The sequence below is a fragment of the Aythya ferina genome (genome assembly GCF_964211825.1).
Source record: "Aythya ferina genome assembly, chromosome: 3".
NCBI lineage: Eukaryota > Metazoa > Chordata > Aves > Anseriformes > Anatidae > Aythya > Aythya ferina.
Window position 1 is genome coordinate 46,960,577 of NC_140298.1, and position 6,525 is coordinate 46,967,101.

Below are 6,525 nucleotides of genomic sequence, written 5' to 3' on the forward strand. Positions count from 1 at the left end.
AATAATAAAACAGTCTGATTAGGCCTAGTCATTAATTAAGTGTCTTCACTGTGAATAAACAGTGAAATCTTTCCGTTTGCCAGGGACCCCTATGACACTGTGATAAATATGCAGTCGCAAAAGCTCCTATAACGTGGTTTGACATCTTCATCTATTAAACTGCAGCATTCTCCCCAGTGATGATGGGTTCAGATCCCACTGTGGGTGATACATCTGCCTAATTTTGTTTGTTAAAATATATTTCTTTGGAGGTCTCAGATAATCAGGGTTGAGAACCTGCTAGGGAAAAAGAAAAGGGGAAAAACTTGTTAAAACTCCAAACTGCAGTGTTCAATCATCTGTATAGGTGGGGTTTTATTGGTATAACAATGCAGAGGATGATTTAAAAAAATGGTTTTATTATTATATGGATGTTAAAAACAGTTATTATTTATTTGACTAAAATGTTGTACATTTAAAACCTAGTTACACTTGCCGCAGAGGTTGGTACTTGAATGGCTGTTTCTGGATTTAGCATCCACTGCCCATCAGTGTGGAGTAAGACAAAGAGATAATTTTTACAAATGCTATTTTTTCAAACTGAAGACGAAGTTAAAGACAATTAAATCTCATTCTCCAAGACATGAATTGATCATTGTATGTGATCAACAAGGAGATTTTCTCCTCTTATGCACTGCTAAACAATTGGTGAGGTGCATTATGGGGATGTTTCATCTTCTGAAAATTTGAATATTGACAACTTTTCCAGTCAGGATATTAGACTAGTAGGCAGATCAATGAGCTGAGCAGACAGTGACAAGTTCTATTTTCTTGTGTAATATTCAAGTACTACAAGTAGCACATGAACATTGTCTCCTAGAAAATAAGGTAATTTTTATTGTTTCAATGACAGGACAGATATCTACTCAGTTCCCATAAAAACTGATGGCCTTGTCCCCAGATATTCCCTCTGCATCATTCTCCTTGTGCTCAGCCACAGCAGACAGGGCCAACACAGCCTTATTTACCCATCATTTTGGTGTTCTGATACTCAAAACAGACAATTTAAAGGTGCTGAGATAATTACAATGCTGAGCATGAGCATTTGAATAGGTGGGAGACAGATGACTCAGTGAGATCAATCTATTGATCTCAAGATATTCTAAGTATTTAAGTGCCATGCAACAATTAGAGGTATTTCTGAGTATGCAATAAATGACTTTATTCTGACAGGCTCTCTTGTTTCTTTTATACATAATAGAGACTGAGAATGCCACTGAACTTAGAATAGCTTTTAGGAAGACAAGGCTCAGCAGAGTTTGGTGCTGACAGTCTTGTGTATGGGTAAACAATCAGCCAGGTGGCAGGAGATCATTGTGATTATTGTTACAGCAAGTAGCAGCCCCTTGAATCCTGAGATTTACTTGAATGTGGTCAAATGGATTACAGGCCTCAATTTGAAATTAATACAAAGATATACATACATGTGCAACAGATGGATTAACTCCTGTTTAATACAGACAAGGAAACAGAATCCACTTTGGTTCCTTGATGCCCATCAGAAAAAGACAGCAATGACCATGATGCTTGATGACTTATTTGTGGAGACCACCACAGATGCCCAGAGTCTCCCCCTACAGTTGCCACTTTCATGTTCCAGAGAGACCCTAACAGGTAGCTGTTGGCAGCATTCCTCTCTTCTGCAGTGATTCCAGCGAAGTAGCATGGGAAAGGCATTTTATGAGAGACTTGGCCTGTGCAGAGATTTGTAGCGATATTCACTATGCTGATGTCACCCAGCTGGCACAAGAGAAGGGATTAACCAATGTCTAGACATGCTCAAGGCTTGCAGGGGACTGGCTATTTGCAAATAAGTCTGGAAGAGACTGAGACAACCTTCATGGGCTGAGCAGAGGCAGGGAGAAGTCCTGCCAGAACTTCTGTCCCTGCTGCTCACTGAGGGAACATGACTACTGGTGGTGAGGCAGGTGGAGAATGTATGTGTGTGTTGAGAGTCTGGGCTTCTCCTCCTGGACATTGCCCAAGGAAGCTGTGTTAGTCTGTGCATGAGGAGCAGAAGCAATTCTTCTCGTTTCTGTTAGACTTTCCCATTACTATCTGCACCTCTATTGCCTGGAGATATGGCTGCCATAATTCTGTCTGATAACCTGCTGTGGACTCTACTGTTGCTTTTATCCCTGGTTTCAACAGCCTGAGGGATCACATGCCCTCAGTTATGATTAACTGATCCCTTTGGGCTGGAGCTCCTTTGCTATAAAAGCAGAGAACTGTCGATGGAGTAGGCATCCCTGAGTTTGGCATTTATTCTCCTTTGAGGCCTTTGGGACTGCATGAGTTTTATGTTATTAAGCCTTTGGCCACATCACGAGCCATGTCTTTTTTTTTTTTTTTTTTTTCTTTGCAGAACAAATAGCCTGGGAGCTGGAGAGGTTTGAGTTTATTTTATTGTCTCCTTATCTTGCCAACATGCTTTGTCAGGTGGGATGAGCAGTCTTTTTGCGTGTGTGTGTCTGGAAATGTGTATTTCACCCAGAAAAGGGAATGACCCCCAAAGAACCTTTTGCAGAGCTAAAGAAATATGTAATTTAGAATTTAGAAAGCTTCTCCTTCCCCATACAGCTCAGTTAAGGCACATTTCGGCTCTCATTAAAACTGATGGAAAGCCTCCTAGGTACTTCAGTAGCGTGGAATGAGGCCTATTAATTATTATACTTCTCACATTCTGGGGATACATACCCATGCTGCACGGTCCTCACAAAATATACCACAGGCAGATGTGGGAGTTTATGATAACTTTATTTCAGCTGATGGAACAAAATGGCATTACAGAGAAATTTCAAGGTAAGTCTTGCACACTATCACAGCAATTAGCACTGGATCACTTCAGCTTGATCATCCTTCATATGCAATCAAGACCTTCCACTGGCATCTCTGAATTCAGTCCTGTCAGGTTACTCACACGCTTGCCTTGTACACTGAAGGAATGGTTTGGAGTCTGCTTTTCATATACAGCCAGGTCTTCCAAGACAATAAGAAAGTGTCATACACTACAAGTAACTGCATCTGGGAAAGGAGAGCAAAGGGCCGTGTCCTGCTTTGTGTAGCAGACCACACATTTGGCACTCTAACAAAAGGAAAACATGCACTGAACTGCTGAAAACTCCACAGAAAAGCACAGGATTTGTTTTGTTCTCTAGACCAGCTCCTCCTCCTTTTCCCAGCTCCATCTTTTTTTAACAGAAAAGATTTCTAGCTGTGAGAATAGCCTTCCCAATGCAAATGACACAGTTTTTTTAAATTCACAGCCAAGCAGACAGGAAAAAAAAAAAAAAAAAAGCCTGTGGAGCCAGATCCAAATGTCTCTCAAGTGACAGAGACTCCTATTGACTTCAGTGGTCTTTGGATCAAAAACTGAAAAAAGATTTATCATCACTTGATTGTCTTAATGGAGAATATTTTTCTGAAGCCTAACAATCACTTACACACCTCAAACCTCTGTAAAAAAGCACACAATGACATACTAATACTATCCTTAAAATGTGCCCATCTAGTGTGGCTGGCACATCCCTTTAAATAGATATTGTGTGGGAAATTGTTCCTGGAACACATGCTTATTCTAGCAGCAGTAAGGTCCATTAAATACCAAGCCAAGACATCAGGGTCTGATGGTGTTGCCTTTGTTTGAGAACTGGTAGAAAAAGAAGGAGAAACTTTAAAATTCTACAGAAGCAGCAATGAAGGCCAATGAAAAGCTTCCATTTGTCTCTCTGCTTTATAGTATCTGTGCACTGGTTAATTCTGAGCAGACCTACAAGTTTACATTTTTGTAAAATGAATCTAATTTTTTCTCCTAGTCATGCTTCTAATCTCTAGGCTCTTCTGTAGTATTTATCTCCCCTCTCTGGTGCCTCCCAATTTATTACCATCTGCAAATTTTGTTAATGCATTTCATTTACCCTCTGTACTATCACATAAAAGAGGGCAATAAATTAGATGTTAACTCTGTAAGAGGGTTGGGGTGTTAAGATTGGCCCTAAAACATTCCTGCTGTTATGCTTTAGTCATTTCCCTTCAGAGTGACCCTTCCAAATACAACTGTTTACTCTCGTCTGGATGGCTCAGTAGTTTTTCATCCACAGGCCAATATTTCTCAATGAACAAACTGAACTCATTTTGAGAAGAGTGATGGGCTCCAGGCTGCTTAACTCCTGCCTACTGTGGACAGTAGTCCCTAAGGACTATGAGGCCCCAAACAGGAATGGGTTTCTAGGACTTTTTTTATGCTATAGACACTTGAGACCATTAGATGCCATTTAGACTGAAAGTTCCTGGTCTGCCTGATTTCCTTCCCTTGCTCTGAGGTGGACATTCTGGTGGGATTTTTCCCCTCTCAAACATTTGTTATAGCCCAGGTTCAGGCCTGAAAATCATAGGTCTTAACCTAGAAACCTAATCTGGCAGCTAGCACCAAGTCCCCAATGCCAGCGCTGAACTTCATTAAAGAAAGCATTGTGTTCTTCAGCTTGGAGTTATTTCTGGGAGTGTGTTGACTTTTTAGTAAATTTTCTGTGAAATTTCTCTGAAAAAGATTTTAGCAACTCTAAATCAAAACACATAGTTTCAAAATCAAGACATTTATGTCAATATCATTTTTTTCTGAATGAGAGACATTCAAAACAGAAAACACTTTTGTTTTTAATTCTGACTTGGATAAGGAATATTTTTTAGAAATCTCACCAGTTTCTGAAGGCTTTCTACCCACTTTCATGTTGATTAATTATTCCTTATGCTTTTGTTTAGGTTTTGAATCTCCATGAAAGGCCCTTTAATCCAGGCTCCCAAATGCAGATTACATTCTTTGAAAGCTCTCTATTTGTATGATCATCTATGTATATGACTATTTCCAAGTGTGTGTGACTATGAATAACTGTACGCCTGGAGCCAGTGGCCTCAAAAACAATAGGAAGACACCACTACATTCAGAAAAAATAAAGAAAAAATTCTCTGAAGTCACAGTGAGGGGGAGATGCAATCTGTTTTATAGTACACTTGCAAAAATATTTATGCCATAGCATAAATATCATAAAACAGTCTAGTATAAATATAACATTTTGCAAAAAGCCCAGTGAATTAAACAAAGCTCATTTTTGACTAACAGTTAGTAGTAAAATAAGATATGCATTCTGGGTGCTGGAAAAGGAAATTGAACACTCCTGGAAAATCCAAGAGCAAGAAAGAAGTCATTAAGTTTTTTCAAACAGGCTTTTCTCAGTCTCTGAGATCTGGTGACTTTACTGAAATGTGTATACTTAGAAGTTGGCCTTATGAAGGAAAAAAAAAAAAAAAATTGTGAAGAAAAGGAGAAGCCCAATGAATCTTGGAGGGGCAGGATGGCTGTCTATGTGATATCCCAGAAGACCAGTGCCAGGGTCACTTTGTGGCACCTAATGGAACATGTCTGATGTGCCAGAGAAGGGAATCAGGTCTGCTAGTGATGGAGCAAAAACAGAGAAAGAAAATAAAAAAAAATGGTGTCATTTCTGAGACTGGGCTAAATTACTAGAGAGGACAACAATAAACCAGTTTCCTGGCTGTCTGCATTAGAAGCATGTCCTCTACCAGTCCTTGATGAAATATGATGAGATGAGCTGCAACCAGCAAAGCTGTCCAGCTGGTACTGGCACACCAATATCAAACTAACTATCCCATCAGTACTACAGTGTGGGCTTCATGGTGGCAATAATAAAACTAAAATCTATATGGAATAAGGAAACAGATGCAATGTTATTTAGATACAAACAAAAAAACATATAATTTCATGGTTTAAAAACTAATCTATTTCTTCAGTACTGACTACAACGTATTTGCTAAGCAGACTGCCAGACACATGGAGGTTATTTGCATTGTATAGATACCAACACACCAGAGAGGATTTTGTTACCAGGAAGCCAAATACAGTATAGTAAGGTTTATCATTTTGTCTATGCTTCAACTGTTCTTCACTTGGAATATCATGATTTAAAATAATCAAAATGGTAATACCTAGTTCCTCTCCTCAAGAGTGCCTGAGCACACTCTTACTTTTACACAGAGTTACCTCTGAGGAGCTGCCAAGACTCTCAAAGAACTGGACAAACATAACAAGTTATGGTCATGTCTCTGGAGAATGTGTAGACCACTCTTCTTCCTTGGAGAACATTTTGTATCTTCAGATAGATAATCTTCAGCAGATACCAAGGACTAGAATTTTAAAGACATTCAGACGTCAAACCCATTGATTTTCACAGAAGTTAGTTGTCAAAGTGTCCTTAAATGTACACTGTGCAGACTTCATACAGGAAAAGTCTCCATAGGTACAGAAATGAAGACAATTTTGAGGCCCAGCAGCATTTATGCAGCTACTACAACATGCATCCCTTTGTGGCCTGTATGTTTTACTGAAGAAATTCCTATATTCTTGTTGACACTGCATATAGCTTGACTAACAACATTCAGGGATGCATTGTACTGTGCAGATGCCCTATA